Source organism: Salmo salar, chromosome ssa18 (genome assembly GCF_905237065.1).
Source record: "Salmo salar chromosome ssa18, Ssal_v3.1, whole genome shotgun sequence".
Lineage (NCBI taxonomy): Eukaryota > Metazoa > Chordata > Actinopteri > Salmoniformes > Salmonidae > Salmo > Salmo salar.
This window is the reverse complement of record NC_059459.1, coordinates 18363692-18384688: the sequence shown is the minus strand read 5'-3', so window position 1 is coordinate 18384688 and position 20997 is coordinate 18363692. Positions and strand designations below refer to the sequence as shown.

The window sequence follows — 20997 nt, the reverse complement described above, 5'->3', positions numbered from 1 at the left end:
TTGAAACATGGTAGTTGTGGATGTGGTTTCAAAGCCTAACGTGACAAAAAAAGGTGATGATTCAGTCAAAGAAATGTGCGACTTAATCTAAAACACCTATAGTCGCACCATGTAGCCCAAAGAACGTATTAGAAATAAAAACATATAGGTTTGTATCATTTACAACTAAAGTTGGCAAATAACTAAATCTAGCATATAGTACCTCACTCCTTTATGGGGAAATTATAATTTTCATTTTATTCATTCCAGTTCAATTATATTCTTACTATAAAATACTAAAATAATGGCACGGGACTTATAAGCCTTTCTTGACTGCTAAATGAACAAGCCTACAGCATGGTACGATGCCTGATAACATAGTTGGCCAGGGGTCGGCAACCTTTTTTGAGTGCCAGTTATGATTTTCACATGTGCATTACAACTAACTGTGTCTATTGAATATCTAATTGCCCACAACCGGAAGAATTCCAGAGCACGCTAAACAGAAGCGATGTCCATTAGCACCACGGGCTTGATCTTTGAACACAGATTCTGTTGGTAAATGATAGTGTCATTAACCACGGGGTGGCCAATCTTATCTTCAAATCAGCTTTGTGAATCCTTTATGTTTCCCCACCATAGCGGGGGCACCGTCAGTTGTAATAGAAAATGTTTTATTTATTTATTTAAATCGACACCGCTCTCCTCAAAATGATCTGTGAAGGCTTTTGCTACATCTTCCCGTTTAATAGTACCATGCATGGGTTTGAGACAAAGCAGCTCCTCACGTAACTGCTCTGAGTCACAGTATCTTGCAACAACTGCCAGACGTGGAATGTCATTCACATACACACTTATTAAGAGCCACACTACTGAGGAAAGCCTCCTTGATATATTCCACATTAGTAAATTGTTTTCAATGTTTAGCAATGCGCTTTGTAGCTCCCCTCTGTAGCTTGCTTTTTGACTGCATGTAGATGTGAACACAAAGCTTTGCTTTTCATACCTGGACACGGCCCTCTTGATTCTTTCAACCTTGTCCGCCTCATCCTTTAACTTTTTCCTCATGTCTCGTTTCAAAATAATGCCGTACACTTCATGTCCAACAAATCAACAGTTTTACAACAGAGCGAACAAATAGACCGGTACTTCAGTAAAACAAATCCATAGTCCTTTGTCTAAGTGGCAATAAATGAGCCTCGTGCCTTATTTCTTTACTGATGACATTTTGCACCCTGAACTTTTTTAAATAACAAAAAAAGGCTTGCTAGCTATCTGAAAACAAATCTCTCATCTTCAGTGCTGCCTTGGTATTGAATTAATAATATGAAACTCCTGCAAAATCATAACACCCATTGGTTAACCAGGATTGACATACGTTGGGAACTACAACGTTGCAGTGAATACCAACGCAATTTCGAAACCAATGCATGCAATTTCAATTATTTTCTACAGTTTAGAAAATAAAACTTTGTATAATAATAGTAAAGACATCAAAACTGTGAAATAACACATATGGAAGCATGTAGTAAACAAGTGTTTAAAAAATAATTTATATTTAAGAATCTTTAAAGAAGCCACCCTTGGCCTTGATGACAGCTTTGCACACGCTTGGCATTCTCTCAACCAGCTTCACCTGGAATTCTTTTCCAACAGTCTCATGAGGCATTTATACATTTATTTGAGCAATAAGGCCCGAGGGGGTGTGGTATATGTCCAATATACCATGGCTAAGGGCGATTCCTATACAAGACGCCCCGCCTGGATACAGCCCTTAACTGTGGTATATTGGCCATATACCACAAACCCCCGAGGTGTCTTACTGCAAATATAAACTGGTTAGGAACGTAGAGTAAGTTTGGACATGCCTACTCATTCAAGGGGTTCTTTATTTTTGACTATTTTCTACATTTTAGAATAATATTGAAGACATCAAAACTATGAATTAACACATATGGAATCATGTAGTAACCAAAAAAAGTGTTAAATCAAAATGTATTCCATATTTTAGATTCTTCAAAGTAGCCACCCTTTGCCTTGATGACAGATTTGCAGGCTTTTGGCATTCTCTCAACCAGCTTCATGAGTTACATATTTCCAAAAGTCTTGAAGGAGTTCCCACATATGCTGAGCACTTGTTGGCTGCTTTTCCTTCACTCTGCAGTCCAACTCATCCCAAACCATCTCAGTCGGGTTGAGGTCAGGTGATTGTGGAGGCCAGGTCATCTGAAGCAGCACTCCATTACTCTCCTTCTTGGTCAAATAGCCCTCACACAGCCTGGAGGTGTGTTGGGACATTGTCCTGTTGAAATACAAATGATTGTCCCACAAAGCGCAAACCAGATGGGATGGCGTATCGCTGCAGCATGCGGTGGTAGCCATGCTGTTTAAGTGTTCCTTGAATTAAAAAATATATATAATCACAGACAGTGTCAACAGCAAAGCACCCCAACACCATCACACCTCCTCCATGATTCACGGTGGGACCACGCATGCGGAGATCATCCGTTCACCTACTCTGCGTCTCACAAAGACACGGCGGTTGGAACGAAAAATCTCAAATTTGGACTCATTAGACCAAAGGACAGATTTCCACCGGTCTAATGTCCATTGCTCGTGTTTCTTGACCAAAGCAAATCCTCTTCTTATTGGTGTCCTTTAGTAGTGGTTTCTTTGCTGCAATTCGACCATGAAGGTCTGATTCACGCAGTCTCCTCTGAACAGTTGATGTTGAGATGTGTCTCCGTGAAGCATTTATTTGGGGTGCAATTTCTGAGGCTGGTAACTCTAATGAACTTATCCTCTAGAGCAGAGGTAACTCTGGGTCTTCCTTTCCTGTGGCAGTCCTCAAGAGAGCCAGTTTCTTCATTGTGCTTGGTTTTTGCGACTGCACATGAAGAAATGTTCATAGTTCTTGACCTTTTCCGAATTGACTGACCTTCATGTCTTAAAGTAATGATGGACTGCCATTTCTATTTGCTTATTTGAGCGGTTCTTGCTTTTTTGGTTACTACATGATTCCATGTGATATTTCATAGTTTTGAAGTCTTCACTATTATTCTACAATGTAGCAAATAGTAAAAATAAAGAAAAACCCTGGAATCAGTAGGTGTCCAAACATTTGAATGGTACGCCATAGATTATTTTTATTTTTTGTAATTTTTGCATTAGGTTACCGACCCCTGCAGTAAGCCAACTCATACTCTGTTCTTCTGAAATCATATTTTCTTCCTATCATGTTTCTTTAGACCTGACTAAAATCAATAACGGATTTATTGTGATGGTGTATATTAAAATTATGATACTTTTTAAATGTAGATGTTCCCAATGCGCGCATCAGCGGCTTGTATGCATGTTGTGTGTGGAAGCCTGGAGATACTACCGTGAGACCAGCAGTCTTTTGCATGACAATAACCAGCTGACAAAACGTAAAGAAGAGGTGTGAGAGATTAGAGGGATGGGTAGTAAAAATATACTGTACTGCATAGTATGTCTAGTATATTACCCATGTTGTTGTAATGGGAAAGCCATTGCCAACAGCTAGCACATATTCCATGTATTTTTCTTAATGTCAAAACTATTTTCTATTATGCCCATTTCTCTTTTATACAACATTACCTATAATAATGGTCAAGTTCATACAAACGCTAGAGGAGAATGTTAAACTAAAGCATGGAGAGTGGTGTTGAGACTACCCTAGAGTGTATTAAATATTCATTGTCCCGTGTAGCTCAGTTCGTAGAGCATGGCGGTTGCAACACCAGGGTTGTGGGTTCGATTGCCAAGGGGGACCAGTATGAAAATGTATGGACTCAAAATTGTAAGTCATAAACAGCACAGCCAGAGAAACAAACACTGGTCAATAAAAACCTGATAAGACTAAGGAACAATAACGCCAGCTGTATAACAAAGCACAGGAAAAAGATCTAAGACAAGTCGGCCAAAGTCAACTGATATGCCTATTCAGTAAGAAAACAATTAACCCAAGCCACATAAAAGCACGCCATAAAATCCTTGCTATATACTAGCCTAAACCTTGACACCTTCAGCCAAGATAGAGAGCGGAGCAGTGTCAGCATTACCCAGACCACATGCTGTGCTGCATTCCCCGCTTGAGGAATATGGGTTGTTTCTAACAGCCAAGAAGAGAGTGCCAGCTGCCAGTCAAATAGATAGCAGGTGCACCCAATATCCTGTTGTGATTAGACAGGCATGGGTCTGCCTGATGAAAGCCAATGGTAGCTAAACAACATCAAACCCTGTCCGTCTGGGATTCATTCTATGAAAGCACTTCTGAGAGCAGGAGAGCAACCACAGCTGATGACACTAATGTAACCTTTCAAACATGACCCTGGGGGTTCTTGTGTGTGTGTGTGTGTGTGTGTGTGTGTGTGTGTGTGTGTGTGTGTGTGTGTGTGTGTGTGTGTGTGTGTAAACTTTCAACTACATTGAGCTTGTCATGTTGCCTAAACCAAGGGGATTGCGGTACGGAGTGCCCTGCTCTAAGATCAGACTGACCCATCCCCAATCCTAACGTTAACCATTAGGGGATGGGAAACGAGTTGACCCTGCATCAGTGGTTTTGGGCAGGTTCCTGGGTGGGAACAGGCTTATCAGGCCTCTCCAGTTGTTTAGACATGCTGTTTAAACATAAACACAACACAGACAATTACAGGAAGTAGGAGGTGGTTAGTGTGTGTGCGCCACTCCCACTCAAACAGATAACACACACGTGCTCAACTACATAGAAGCGCGGGAGACAGATAGAGAGAGGGAGAGAGAGAGAGAGAGAGGGAGAGAGAGACACATAGAAACAAACTCAATTTGTAATCTAGAACATGATTTGTAAAAAGGTGAGGGTAGCCTAACCTCATTCTCAAGAACATTTGATATCATTATAACAGTCCATTTTTAACCTTGCCTGACACACACTACTATCTACCTGTAGGGGCCAATACCAGTGCATGTCATTCTCCTCTAGTACAAATTAAATGTCTCTTTTATTGAGTTAGCATGAGAGAAAGAGAGAGAGAGAGAGAGAGAGAGAGAGAGAGAGAGAGAGAGGGGGGTATCAAAACTGTCCCCTTGGCAGTTTTCATTATAAGATCCTCAGGGCTAAACATGAGGCGCAGTAATAGAGTTAGACTTCAATGTCAAAGTAACTAGCAAAATGAAAGGCTTGCTCAAAGAGCAAACGTCAATACCACTGTGTGCATAAATACACTATACATTGCATTCGGAGAAGTATTCAGACCCCTTCCCCTTTTCCACATTGTTACATTACAGCCTTATTGTAAAATGGATTTCTACAACACCCCATAATGACAAAGCAAAAACAGGTTCAGAGACTATTGCAAAAAAACACAAAAAACTGAAATCTTATTTACATAAGTACTCAGACCCTTTGCTATGAGACTTGAAATTGAGCTCAGGTGCATCCTGTTTCCATTGATCATCCTTGAGATGTTTCCACAACTTGATTGGAGTCCACCTGTGGTAAATTCAATTGATTGAACATGATTTGGAAAGGCATACACCTGTCTATATGAGGTCCCCCAGTTGACAGTGCATGTCAGAGAAAAAAAAGAAGCCATGAGGTCGAAGGAATTGTCCTTAGAGCTCCGAGACAGGATTGTGTCATGGCACAGATCTGGGGAAGGGTACCAAAACATTACAGCAATGAAGGTCCCCAAGAACACAGAGGCCTCCATCATTCTAAAATGGAAGTTTGGAACCACCAACACTCTTCCTAGAGCTGGCCACCCAGCCAAACAGGGGAGAAGCGCCTTGATCAGGGAGGTGTCCAACAACCCGATGGTCACTCTGACAGAGCTCTAGAGTTCATCTGTGGAGATGGGAGAACCTTCCAGAAGGACAACCATCTCTGGAGTACTCTACCAATCAGGCCTTTATGGTAGAGTGGCCAGACAGAAGCCACTCCTCAGGAAAAAGGCACATGACAGCCCACTTCGAGTTTGCAAAAAGGCACCTAAAGGTCTGATGAAACCAAGATTGAACTCTTTGGCCTGAACGCAAAGCGTCACGTCTGGAGTCAGCCTGGCACCATCCCTACGGTGAAGCATGGTGGCGGCAGCATCATCATCATGATGTGGGGATGTTTTTCAGCAGCAGGGACTGGGAGACTAGTCAGGATCAAGGGGAAAAAATGAACAGAGCAAAGTACAGAGAGATCTATGATGAAAACCTGCTCCAGAATGCTCAGGTCCTCAGACTGGGACAACAGTTCACCTTCCAATAGGACAACAACCCTAAGCACACTACCAAGACAACGCAGGAGTGGCTTTGGGACAAGTCTCTGAATGTCCTTGAGTGGACCAGCCAAAACTCGATCAAACATCTCTGGAGAGCCCTGAAAATAGCTGTGCAGCGACACTCCCCATCCAACCTGACAGAGCTTGAGAGGATCTGCAGAAAATAATGGAAGAAACCCCCCCAAAATACAGGGGTACCAAGCTTGTGGCGTCATACCCCAAAATACTCGAGGCTGTACTCAATGCAAAAGGTGCTTCAACAAAGTACTGAGTGAAGGGTCTGAATACTTATGTAAATGTGATATTTCAGTTTATTTTTAATACATTTGCAATCATAAAAAAAAAGGTTTTGCTTTGTCATTGGGCTATTGTGTGTAGATTGATGAAGGGAAAAACTAAATATTCTAAAATTGATTAAGGCTGTAACGTAACAAAATGTGGAAAAAGTCAAGGGGTCTGAATACTTTCACACCATTGCTGACAGGTGTTAAGAATCGAGCACACAGCCATGCAATCTCCATAGACAAACATTGGCAGTAGAATGGCCTTACTGAAGACCTCAGTGACTTTCAACCTGGCACCGTCATAGGACGCCACCTTTCCAACAAGTCTGTTTGTCAAATTTCTGCCTTGCTTGAGCTGCCTCAGTCAACTGTAAGTGCTGTTATTGTGAAGTGGAAACATCTAGGAGCAACAACGACTCACCCGCCAAGGGGTAGGCCACATAAGCTCACAGAACGGGACCGCCGAGTGCCCTAGTGTTACAAATATTCTGTCCTCGGTTGCAACACTCACTACCGAGTTCCAAACTGCCTCTGGATGCAACGTCAGCACAAGAAATGTTCAAATCAGGAGCTCCATGAAATGGATTTCCATGGCCGAGCAGCCGCACACAAGCCTAAGATCACCATGCGCAATGCCAAGCGCACCGCCATTGGACTCTGTAGCAGTGGAAATGCGTTCTCTGGAGTGATGAATCACGCTTCACCATCTGGCAGTCCGAAGGACTAAATCTGGGTTTGGCGGATGCCAGGAGAACACTACCTGCCCGAATGCAGTGTCAACTGTAAAGTTTGGTGGAGGAGGAAAAATGGTCTGGGGCTGTTTTTCATGGTTTGTGCTAGGCCCTTTAGTTCCAGTGAAGTGAAATCTTAAAGCTACAGCATACAATGACATTCTAGACAAATTCTGTGCCTCCAACTTTGTGGCAACAGTTTGGAGAAGGCCCTTTCCTGTTCCAGCATGACAATGCCCCCATGCACAAAGCGAGGTCCATACAGAAAGCATTTGTCGAGACCGGTGTGGAAGAACTTGACTGGCCTGCACAGAGCCCTGACCTCAACTCCATCTTACACCTTTGGGATGAATTGGAACACCAACTGCGAGATAGGCCTAATCGCCCAACATCAGTGCTCGACCTCACTAATGCTCGTGGCTGAATGGAAGCAAGTCCCCGCAGCAATGTTCCAACATCTAGTGGAAAGCCTTCCCAGAAGAGTGGAGGCTGTTATAGCAGCAAAGGGAGGACAAACTCCATATTACTGCCTAAGATTTTGGATTGAGATGTTCGACGAGCAGGCGTCCACATACTTTGGTCATGTAGTGTAGTCAGAGATACCAACGGAGTTCTGCCAGGCCTCACACACATGCAAGCGCACAGACACACACACCCTTCTCTGTCCATTACAGATATTGCTGGGGTAAGCAAGTGAGCCAACTAGGTCTTGTTGAGCAAGCCCCCTCTCAGGAAGTCAAGAGACTGCAACAAGACAGGCTGCATCTCCGTGCCTTTGTCTGTCTGTCTTACCTTCCTTCCTCTCTGCAGAACTCTGGGCCTGAAGACTTGACCCGCTTCAGCCGGGCAGTACTTCAAAAACACAAGGCAGAATCCTCTATACATTATTCCTTTTAATCTACCTCCATTAACGGAGAAGATGGAGGAGAAAATATCATTAGTGAGAGCGGTAGCCTGTGGTACACAACTCAGCTGCAACAACTTGTGCTGTAGTCTGCAGTAGGCTACATCACTCCCTACTTAAATTCAGCATAACCTCCCGTCCCGGTCTGCACTGCACCATGTTTCCCTCAAAACTCATCCTTTCCTGGTCTCTCCATCCTGCATATCATATTGTGATGAAAGAGATCCAACTATGAGCTTCCTGTGAGAGATGAGGGAAATGGGGGCCACATTAAGCAAATGAGCCATCTTCTATCCATAAACTGGTTTTAAGCTGAGCAACAAACACAATCCCATGTTTTAGAAGGCACACGTTATAATGTATTTATTAGGGCCAATTTGGAATGAACAGGAACAAGTTTAAAGATATCACTGGCACGGGTGAGTGAGCGAGGGACACAATGCGTTTCCCAGAAGTGTAGGCCTAGTTTCAGGTAAATCCTCTGACCACCCCTGGCTGCTACAGTGCTCTACTCTGACCGCTCTCATCCCTATGGGTGGCCAAGGATTACTGCCCCTGACATTACACTCACAATATCCTCACTGTCTCTCAATCGCTCTACAGTACAGCCACTCTAAACATCCTTTACCCCTTTCACCTGAACCCACCAAGGACGTCAAGTCAATCCCTCTGGATGTAGCGCAGGTAAGAGGACGCCAGGTCAGGTGATTCTATGGTGCTGTGCCTTCTCCCTTCCTCTGACGGGTCTGCTTCAGAAGTTACACCCATATCCATTCTCAATAAGCTACTACAAAGAGGACACCCACTCAGAACATTTATCACTGGCGGCAGATCTCAGTGTGTCATGTACTGTACAGCTGGAGACTACAGATTTGAATATCAGCACATAGGCCTAATACACTCACTCCTCTACAAACCACATCCATCCAGCACTAGGCCTCTTTCATTATTAAAAATCATTTTTTACCACTAGGCTTAAGGAGTTGATTCGTTGTGGTCCAGTGATCATTCCAAGCGAGGTCCTTGTGTACACATGAACATACTGTATGTCCTTGGATCTCCCTCATATAGCTGAGCCAACCTCCACCTGACTGGTGTGAACGTCAGGTGTTGCGTAAGAAGGGGACCTCCCAGAGAGTCAACACAAAGCCAGTCAGTGGTCACACACAGAGAAAATCTCTCTGTTGACACACAGCAAAGTCAAGCAGGGCTGCCCACAACATCACCCCATTAGTCTTGTGTGGTTGCTGTTGATTAAGACAATATGTTTAGGTCAACACTGAACACATTGCTGTTAAGGAACAAATGTGTATAGGTCTAAGAAGTCATTGTGACAAAAAACTTGTCCCTTTTAAAAATTAAAAAAATAAATAAATAAAAAATAAAAAGGACAGGCCTATAGGCTAACCAGATTTTCACCTCAATGACCTCCAAAACTGTCATAGGTTGGTTGTAATCAATTCAAATCACACCAACCTCCCTAAAAGAAACCCTGCAACAGCAAAAAACATTAGCTTTGATCACAACACTTTGTAAACATCAGCTCAAGACCAAATGTGTTAATCACTGCTAGCTGTACACAGAGCTTGGCTGGACAGAAGATAAGGAGACATCATAGTAAAACCGTTGTGTACAACTAGCCTGCATCCACAATGGTACAAGAGAAGAAAAAAAACGGAGAGCATCTCTTATCATAGACAGACAGGACACGCACAATGTCCTCTTCTACACCATGTCATAAAGAGTCCCTGGGCCTATTGTCCTCCGAAAACAGGGAACCTTCTTTGCCGCCCTCCCCCATCCCAGCCACCCATGACGCTGCTACATTATATCTACAACAGAGCACTGAACAGTACATACAGGTCCAGGGGACATTCATTGTGCAAGCACAGACAATACTTCATGTTCCAACGTGGCTCTATTGTGATGGGGATTGTGCCAACTGCTAACCGTACTGATAAAATCTAATGTTATTTGTCACATACTCGACTAACTGTGAAATGCTTACTTACAGGCCCTTCTCAACAATGCAGAGAGAAAAATCTAAAAATAATAGAAACATGATAATAACAGGAGGAATAAATACACAATGAGTAACGATTACTTGGCTATATACAGTACCAGTCAAAAGTTTGGACACACTTACTCATTCCAGGGTTTTTCCTTATATTTATTAGAATAATAGTGAAGTCAACAAAACTATGAAATAACACAAATGGAATCACGTAGTAACCAAAAAAGTGTTAAACAAATCAATATTTTATACTTGAGATTCTTCAAGTGAGTCGCAAAACCCATCAGGCGCTATGATGAAACTGGCTCTCATCAGACCGCCACAGGAAAGGAAGACCCAGAGTTACCTCTTCTGCGGAGTCTAACTTTATTAGAGTTACCAGCCTCAGAAATTGCAGCCCAAATAAATGCTTCACAGAGTTCAAGTAACAGACATCTCAACATCAACTGTTCAGAGGAGACTGTGACTCAGGCCTTCATGATCCCATTGCTGCAAAGAAACCATTGCTAAAGGACACCAATAATAAGAAGAGACTTGCTTGGGCCAAGAAACACGAGCAACGGACATTAGACTGGTGGAAATCTGTCCTTTGGTCTGATGAGTCCAAATGTTCGATTTTTGGTTCCAACCGCCGTGTCTTTGTGAGATGCAGAGTAGGTGAACGGATGATCTACACGTGTGGTTCCCACAATGATGCACGGTGGTGGTGGTGTTAAGTGTGCCTTGAATTTATAATCAAAAGGCACACTTAACCAGCCTGGCTACCACAGAATTCTGCAGCGATACACCATCCCATCTGGTTTGCGCTTAGTATGACTATCATTTGTATTTCAACAGGACAATGAACTAACACACCTCCAGGCTGTGTAAGGGATAGTTGACCAAGAAGGAGAGTGATGGAGTGCTGCATTAGATGACCTGGTCTCCGCAATCACCCAACCTCAACCCAATTGAGATGGTTTGGGATGAGTTGGACCACAGAGTGAAGGAAAAGCAGCCAACAAGTGCTCAGCATATGTGGGAACTCCTTCAAGGCTGTTGGGAAAGCATTCCGTGTGAAGCTGGTTGAGAGAATGCCAAGATTGTGCAAATCTGTCAAAGGCAAAGGGTGGCTACTTTTAAGAATCTAAAACACTTTTTGGGTTACTACATGATTCCATGTGTAATTTCATAGTTTTTATGTCTTCGTTATTATTCTACAATGTAGAAAATAGTAAAAAAATAAAGAAAATCCCTTGAAAGAGTAGGTGTGTCCAAACTTTTGACTGGGACTGTACATAGGGTACCGATACCGAGTCGATGTGCAGGTGGAAGAGGTAATAGCACAGAGTCGACATGTTAAAGAGCTAGATAACGCACCACACACACACACACACACACACACACACACACACACACACACACACACACACACACACAGCAACAGGGCAAAGGTCTCCTGTGGTCTATAGTGATCTCCGCCATGGAAACATGGCATTGTACGGATAAGGATTTATATTGATGTCCATGTGAATGGAGGTTGGCGATAACAAATGGCTGGGTGTGAATAGTGGAGCTAAGTCATATCTCGCAGACAGGAGTCATTCTGAGAACACTCGGTCACTGCTGCCTGAGAACATGACTCATTCAGTCATCCAGATAAGTTACTGGAAAAATGAGGGGGAGAGAAGCACACACTGTAGGCTACCAATATGTACAGTAATACTAAGATAAACATAGTAGTGTTTGTACGTGTGCTAGGTACACACACACACACACACACACACACAGATCCACACTCACATAATTACACACAAATGATGACAAAGTGATTCGGTGAAACATCTTAATCTCAGTAACATTTTACTTCTGGCATTGACATCCACGTACGTATTTTCGCAGTGGATTTCTGGGAAAGCCCATCAGAAAAGAAGCATTCCAAAGATTAGAGGTCCTGACAACTCCTGGGGGACAATCAACCACAACCTGAAGAACTTTCCTTTCATCCTGAATTTTTACCAGCTGGTGCCATACAGAGTAGTGCACAGCACACTGACTGGTCACAGACACACTTGGACTTTGCACCAGAACATAGGTACATATACAGTCAGTATCAGTTAGAAACTTAGCCTGCCATTTTTCAAAATATACAACAGTCCCAGACATAATTTCAAGATGTTTTCTATACCGCCTCCTGCCCCCCTCTTCCTTTCTCTATATTTAAAAGAAGTACTGAGAGATGGAGCTCAGCACTGCAGCAAAAGGACTAGACCTCTCATGATGTTGGCAGGGGTCCAGGTTCAAAGCTGCTGGGTGCCTTGTTTAAGGAAAAACAAGAACCACAATATTCAAATTCTGTGTCAAAACTATCTGATTTTAGGATAAAATGATCTTTTGAAAAAAAAAATTTGCACATCTCCTACGGACATAAAAATGTAGACATTGGGTTGATTGGGCATCAAATTAGACTACTATGCAAATCCTCAGAGCTGTGTTGGGTGGTTTATTCAATGCGAACAACAACAACTACCTAGTGAGTACATTCCTTCAAAAAACATCAATACTCCGTTTCTTAAAGATGAAACAATATTTGAAAAATCTGTTGAAATTCTATAGTTTCCTTCATGAGTCTTGGGTAGCCAAACCTTAGGTTGCATCATCCCCAACTGCAATGTGTAGTGTAACTTGAGTTTTCCTTTATGGCTGAAAACACATTTATTGAAAATGGATATAGAAAAAAAAGTAAGCAGCAAGTACGTCGATGTAATGCCTGCAACTGGAGTGTGCTACAATGTCGCGTAGGATATCAACTAGCCTATGTTGCTGTATCGACTCAACGTATGACAAGCAAATAGCCTTTTTTTTCAAGCAATTAAAAGGCAGAAACTCTCACCGGCATCATTTTAGCCTCGTACCGCATTTAACCAGATTTGGAATTCCTTGGCTCGTAGTTTCGAGGAAAACTGGAGGCGTTCCGATTGCTTTTTAATCCTGATCCTGTCCCGTAGCCTGTCCGATAAACCAGTCGATGAGTTGTCTCTTCTTGTTATTGAAAGTAAGTAACTTAAGTAACTTTGGCTGTAAAATAAACCAAATATAACTACATGTATTTCGTAGGCTGTGTAGCCTAATCAGTCTCCTATCCGCATATGCCGTGGACCTGTTGTAAAAAAAAAAAATAATAATAAATACAAGGCCTTCTTGAAATGAAAGTTTTCAGTGGCGATTACATCGCTTGGAAGTTGGTAGTCGCATTCGGAAACGCGTTGCGTTCAAAACTCTGTTAAATTATTGCCATTACCCAAACCGATCAAATAACACGATTATGTACGTTGTATTTGATATATATATTTTTGCGATAGTTTCCTGAAGCTGTAGGTGCCTATCAGCCCTGAAACACCGCTAACAGCGTAGTTCGAATGAGTGATCGCAGTTTATCCCAGAGTGACGTAGGAGGATGTAACTCATCCCATTGGAATGTAAGCTCCGCCTCGTCTCGGACAGTGGATCTATCACCACCTACTGGGTTGAGAGTGTAATGAATCTCCTTTCCATGGCCAGTCAACATCACTCTTCTCAGCCCAGGAGTCAGCTGAGTTGGACCTCTATGGTTGGACAACCTTGACCTCCTCGCTTGATCATTCCTGCCGAACAGCACCTTCCTTTGTCCACCTGTTTCACAGACAGCCAGACAGAGATTTAAATAATATTACATAGACCTATTTTGAAACTACTGATGTTTTTAAATGACAACATTTACATTTACATTTTACATTTAAGTCATTTAGCAGACGCTCTTATCCAGAGTGACTTACAAATTGGTGGATTCACCAAAACATAAACTATACAACCTCATAATTAATGTTTTTGTCATTAAAAACAAATCAGTAGCTTCAAAATAGGCCTATGGGGGCCATCATTGTAAATAAGAATGTGTTCTTAACTGACTTGCCTAGTTAAATTAAATAATGGCATCTTTTTGTAGGCACTAACTTTTTTTATTTTATTTAACTAGGCAAGTCAGTTAAGAACAAATTCTTATTTACGATGACGGCCTACTAAATGGAAAAAAGCCTCCTGCGGGGACAGGGGCTGGGATTAAAAATAAAAATAAATTAAATAAAAATATAGGACAAAACACACATCACGACAAGAGAGACAACACTACATAAAGAGAGACCTAAGACAACATAGCATGACAGCAACACATGACAACACAGCATGGTAGCATCACAACATGGCAGCAGCACAAAACATGGTACAAACATTATTGGGCACAGACAACAGCACAAAGGGCAAGAAGGTAGAGACAACAATACGTCACGCAAAGCAGCCACAACTGTCAGTAAGAGTGTCCATGATTGAGTCTTTGAATGAAGAAATTGAGATAAAACTGTCCAGTTTGAGTGTTTGTTGCAGCTCGTTCCAGTCGCTAACTCCGCCATGATTCGTTGGACAAAGCCTATGTAGGAATGAATGGGGTTTTTGGAGGATTTTTGGGTAGTCACCATAAATAAGGTCTGTGGTATACACAAGCTTAGGAAATCTTATACGTTTTGTTCGATGAGATAATCTTCATCAGCTAACATCACTTTTTGTAAAATTTGGAAGCATTTATGTAATTTTAAAAAGCACATAAAGGCTTTATAATTCACGAAGGTCATGTTAACTGACTGATATTATCACATAGAACAAAACGTATAAGATCTCCTAAGCTTGTATTAACCTTATATCTTATTTTTGGCATTTATCCCAAAACCCTATTCTTTCCCCATAAATTTTCCCCATAGAAATGGCTGGACAAACCAGAGGTAATTTCCAGGTTTTGAGACTACAAGCTGGCACGCTCTATTGTGTTGTACTATGGTCATGAGGCAGAATTCTTCAATAATCAATTATACATGTATCACTGATGGACAGTGAATATCAAGAAATATTTCAGATTGTGCCGTGGAATGTTTTTAACGTAGCAGGCCTAATTACAAAAGGAGGCTAATGTATTTGTTTTAATTTGCAGTAGAAATTAATAGAAACTGATTTTTTTACATCGACACATCAGATAGAAACTTGAAAAGAGCGCAATAGGAATAGCTAGTGTCATGGTAAAGGGAGACACCTAGTGGTGAGGAAAATAATGACTTGTATATTAGACGGGTTGGTTGTTTAGCAACAAAAACGAGAAGCACGCAACCATGGGGCAAAACAGATGGTGTTGGCTTAGATTGTTGACAACATGAAAGCTGTATTCCGTCTTGTATGTTTATTGAAAACATATATAAATGAAACTTTGAAAATACATCATTACAAGTTGTTGGTAAGCTAGTGAAATTTAGCCATATTACCATTGACGGGAAATCAGTCAAAACACCTCAAAACAAGACATGGTATCAATAACAAGAGAAAACGAGCCACTTACGATTCCGCACATGGCAGTTTCTTGTCATTTTAGTCATTGCTAGCAATCTGGACATCCAGAATCACAACACACTGACTTCTGCCCCATGGAAGTACGCACATGGTGTTCGTGATGTTGTCAACCCATCTATGGAGAGTTGGATACATCCACACAAGGTAAACATCCTGCATAGCATAAGCATAGCATACCAATCACTGATTATCAGAGAGGTATCTCTAACCTCGTCTGAACTTTGACCAATTTTCAACATAGACCCTTTTTCAGACCTCAAACTGTTGTCTATCCTTTGCAGCCAGATAAATCAGTATATATTATTAAATTAATGATATCGGACCGTATACCACAGGTATGACAAAATATTTATTTTTACTGCTTTAATTACAGTACTGGTCAAAAGTTTGGACACACCTACTTATTCAACTTATTTATTTTTACTATTTTCTACATTGTATGTGACAAATTACATTTGAATCGATTTTGGCCTTGATGACAGCTTTGCATATTCTTCGCAGCTTCATGAGGTAGTCACCTGTAATGCATTTCAATTAACAGGTGTGCCTTGTTAAAAATTCCTTTGTGGAATTTCTTTCCTTCTTAATGCATTTGAGCCAATCAGTTGTGTTGTGTCAAGGTAGGGGTTGTATACAGAAGATAGCCCTATTTGGTAAAAGACCAAGTCCATATTATGGCAAGAACAGCTCAAGTAAGCAAAGAGAAACAACATTCCATCGTTACTTTAAGACATGAAGGTCAGTCAATCTGGAAAATTTCAAGAACTTTGAACGTTTCTTCAAGTGCAATCGCAAAAAAACATCTGAAACTGGCTCTCATGAGAACCGCCACAGGAAAGGAAGACCCAGAGTTACCTCTGCTGCAGAGGATAAGTTCATTAGAGTTACCAGCCTCAGAAATTGCAGCTAAAATAAATGCTTTCCAGAGTTCAAGTAACAGACTCATCTCAACATCAACTGTTCAGAGGAGACCGCTTGAATCAGACCTTCATGGTCGAGTTGCTGCAAAGAAACCACTACTAAAGGACACCAATAAGAAGACTTGCTTGCGCCAAGAAACACAAGCAATGGACATTAGACCGGTGGAAATCTGTCTTTTGGTCTGATGAGTCCAAATATGAGAATTTTGGTTCCAACCGCCATGTCTTTGTGAGACACAGAGTAGGTGAAGGGATGATCTCCGCATGTGTGGTTCCCACCGTGAAGCATGGAGGAAGAGGTGTGATGGTGTTGCTTTGCTGGTGACACTGTCTGTGATTAGTTTTTTTGAATTCAAGGCACACTTAACCTGCATGGCTACCACAGCATACTGCAGCGATACGTCATCCCATCTGGTTTGCGCTTAGTCCCACTATCATTTGTATTTCAACAGGACAATGTCCCAACACCCCCGAGCCTTATATGGACTTCCTGCCCCAAGGCGAGCCTGTGGATCATTTAGCCAGGGAGTACTTGGAGATAAAAGAGGAAGCGGCCTGCACAAAGGGGCAGAGAATGGAGAGGGAAGAGTGTGTTATGAAAAGTGAGAGAATTGAGAGAATTATCTGTGTGATTAGCTGTTGTGACCTGGACTGTCTGATTACCCCCACTGTGTACTAAACCGGTTTGGCTGAGGACCTGAGATTTAGGATTACCCCTGGAGAACGGCACTGACAACGAGAATGAATTGTGGACTGTGAAATGGTTGGTGAATTCCCCCCTTTTCCCCAGTGTGCAAAACTCCCTAAAAAAACTCCCCATTTGCATTCTAGTTGTGCTCCTTGTGCGTGTTTAGTTATTGAACTTGGTATCATGGAAACCCCAAACCCTTGAACCTGCTCCGATATTTTGATTTGTTTAATACTTTTTTGGTTACTACATGATTTCATGTGTTATTTCATAGTGTTGATGTCTTCACTATTATTCTAAAGTGTAGAAAATAGTCAAAATAAAGAAACCCTTGAATGAGTAGGCGTGTACAAATTTTCGACAGGTACTGTACGTTGGTAACCAGTTTATAATTGCAGTAAGACACTTCGGGTTTGTGGTATATGACCAATATACCACAGTTAAGGGCTGTATCCAGGCACTCCGCATTGCGTCGTGTTAAGAACAGCCATTAGCCATGGTATATTGGCCATATACCACACCCCCTCGTGCCTTATTGCTTAAATATAACTTAGAAATGCCTCATGAGCTTAGTTCAACTGTCGTGATCCATCAGAAACCTATTTAATTTTTTATTCCAATGTTTGTTTACGAACACTGTATAGGCTTTTGATCTTATGGCTGGTCAGTTCTTGCATCCATAGCGATGCCTATGAATTTGAAAATTGTTATGTTTTCCTGCCCCATTCCTCAGCTGTTTTAAGGAATGGAATGGATTAACAGGGAAGAGTTTGTGGTCCCATTTAGTGTTAATAATGTGCTGAAGTTGATCTCGACTTGACAAGAGTTTACCCGACACTTTCAGCTGTAATGTTAAGAATAAATTGCGTTCATTATCATGAAATAAAGGGGAACCAGTTTGGTCATTGTTACTTTCTTTATTGTACCTCACCACTGCCTCGCCACTGCCTATCAAACAGAGAAGGTATATATTATTACCCTGTGTGTATGTGTCTGTGGCACAGGCTTGCCCTGGTAATATTTATACCCTACAGTATCTCTGTGTTTACCCTACAGTATATCTGTCAGTGTGTGCTATTTTGGAAACCGATGCATCCTGAGCCCTATTCTACAAATGTAGTTTGAGGAGTAAGAAAAGTAACCTTGGTCAACTCTGAGTTCTTGGGATAACCGGTCCCACAAAAGTGGCTCACCTTTGAGCCAGGTACATTTATATGGCAACGAATCCTTCAGATCTAACCTGCTCCAGGGCAGGCTAACTCAGGGCTTATGGTGCTTTCAAGACGAGGTCAAATCATGATCTTCAGGACGGAAAGTCGGAGCTCTAGAAAGAGGCCTGAGTGGAATTCCGGGTTGGATGCCCGGAGATTTCCGAGGTCCCAGTTGTTTTGAATGCAGCATTACTACATTTATGCTGAATAGTAATAGTCATAATACCCATAAAACCTAGTGGTCAAACAGGGAAATAGTTCCTATTGTTTTTTCACCATCAATTTTTCCCAAAGGGGTAACACTTAAAATAAGGGCTGTGTTTGTGTAGGTTTACCCTGGCGTGAGGTTTTGATAACCGTGTAAATCTCTCTCGGAGAAGGTGACTTATCAATATATTCTATTGATTGGACATGATTCGGAAAGGCACACACCTGTTTATATAAGGTCCCACAGTTGACAGTGCATGTCAGAGCAAAAACCAAGCCATGAGGAAGAAGGAATTGTCCATAGAGCTCTGAGACGGGATTGTGTCGAGGCACAGATCTGGGGAAGGGTACCAAAACATTTCTGCAGAATTGTAGGTCCCCAAGAGCACAGTGCCCTCCATCATTCTTAAATGGAAGATGTTTGGAACCACCAAAACTCTTCCTAGAGCTGGCCGCCCGCCCAAACTGAGCAATCGGGGGAGAATGGCCTTGGTCAGGGAGGTGACCAAGAACCTGATGGTCACTCTGACAGAGCTCTAGAGTTCCTCTGTGGAGATGGGAGAACCTTTCCAGAAGGACAACCCTCTCTGCAGTACTCCACCAATCAGGCCTTTATGGTAGAGTGGCCAGATGGAAGCCACACCTCAGTAAAAGGTACATGACAGCCAGCTTGGAGTTTGCCAAAAGGCACCTAAAGACTCTCAGACCATGAGAAACAAGATTTTCAGGTCTGGTGACCAGACCAGAAAATCTTGTTTCTCATGGCCTGAATGCCAAACATCACGTCTGGAGGAAACCTTGCACCATCCCTACGGTGAAGCATGGTGGTGGCAGCATCATGCTGTTGGGATGTTTTTCAGCGTCAGGGACTGGGAGACTAGTCAGGATCGAGGCAAAGATTAACGGAGCAAAGTACAGAGAGATCCTTGATGGAATCCTGCTCCAGAGTGCTCAGGACCTCAGACTGGGGCAAAGGTTCACCTTCCAACAGGACAACGACCCTAAGCATTTGGCCAAGAGAACGCAGGAGTGGCTTTGGGAAAAGTCTCAATGTCCTTGAGTGGCACAGCCAGAGCCTGGACACGATTGAACATCTCTGGAGAAACCTGGAAATAGCTGTGGAGCAACGCTCCCCATCCAACCTGACAGAGCTTGAGAGGATCTGCAGAGAAGAATGGGAGACAGTCCCCAAATACAGGTGTGCCAAGCTTGTAGCATCATACCCAAGAAGACACAAGGCTGTAATCACTGCCAAAGGTGCTTCAACAAAGTACTGAGGAAAGGGTCTGAATACTTATGTAAATGTAATATTTTTTATATAAATTTGCAAAAATGTCTAAAAACCTGTTTCTGCTTTGTCATTATAGGGTATTGTGTGTAGATTTACGAGGGGAGGGAAACAATTCAGTCCATTATAGAATAAGGCTGTAACGTAACAAAATCTGGAAAAAGTCAAGTGGTCTGAATCCTTTCCGAAGGAACGGTACATCATTTCTATGGCCCATCATCTCTCAGGCCCCTCTCCAACACCAGGATTGTCACTTCCGGGTCTGACACATGAAGCGGATAATTTTTTCTGTTTACCTCAGAGAGGATTGTGTCCAAACGATTGACAACACACTAGATCTAAACTAATACACAATGAACCCATGACCGGTGCACAGTGTCCTTCGCCCCCGCTGGCCGAGCACTGTTTTCTGGCAGGTCTGTTAACGTAACGACGAGGGAAGGAGCTAGCTAGCTCGCTAGGACATCGGTACACAGTGTCCTTCGCCCCCGCCACTGTTTTACTGCAGAGCACTGTTTTCCCACAGTTCCACATTAACCCTATCAATCACGAGACAACACTGTTTGTAAGCTTTTAAATTATATCAAACTCAACCATTTATCTTTTCAGGTGATGAAGACATGGATGCCTTATGGTATGGTGGGGTATTCAAAATGGGTCAACTGAGCCCCTTTATCTCCTGAATGTTTTGGCATTCAGGTTCAAAAAGTCACTTTCTGACCACTTCTTTCATGGGCAGACATGTATTGAACGTTTTGTTTAAATCAAAAGGGTTGCTGTCAAAAAGTGATCTAATTCAAATGGATTTACCCTATGATAAGATTCATTCAGACCATTTTATTCAAAACCGAAAACTCATCCCTCAAATAGGTGGTCTAAACTTACCCACCAGTAGCTTGCAGTATAGAGAGGGGCCTGAGAGATGTCTAAACTTATCCCACCAGTAGGTGGCAGTATAGTGAGGAGCCAGAGAGATGATGGGCGCGTTCGACCTCGCAGCCGTAATGGGCACGCAGCCGACTTTAAAGGTGAGACTGACTGAGCTACAAATCACCTTGCATCATAAATAACTATTCAATATTATTTGTAGATG

At 42.3% G+C, this 20997-nt stretch overlaps 1 pseudogene across 1 annotated transcript in view; it reads right to left on the bottom strand.

Moving 5' to 3' along the window:
• LOC106576990 (apoptosis-stimulating of p53 protein 2-like) overlaps window positions 1-13618 on the bottom strand; it is a 54060-nt pseudogene extending 40442 nt beyond the window's left edge. Inside the window, exon 1 of the transcript XR_006760336.1 lies at window positions 13057-13618. The product of XR_006760336.1 is annotated as an apoptosis-stimulating of p53 protein 2-like (transcript). The remainder of the gene's footprint in view (window positions 1-13056) is intronic.
• Window positions 13619-20997: the final 7379 nt, after the last annotated feature.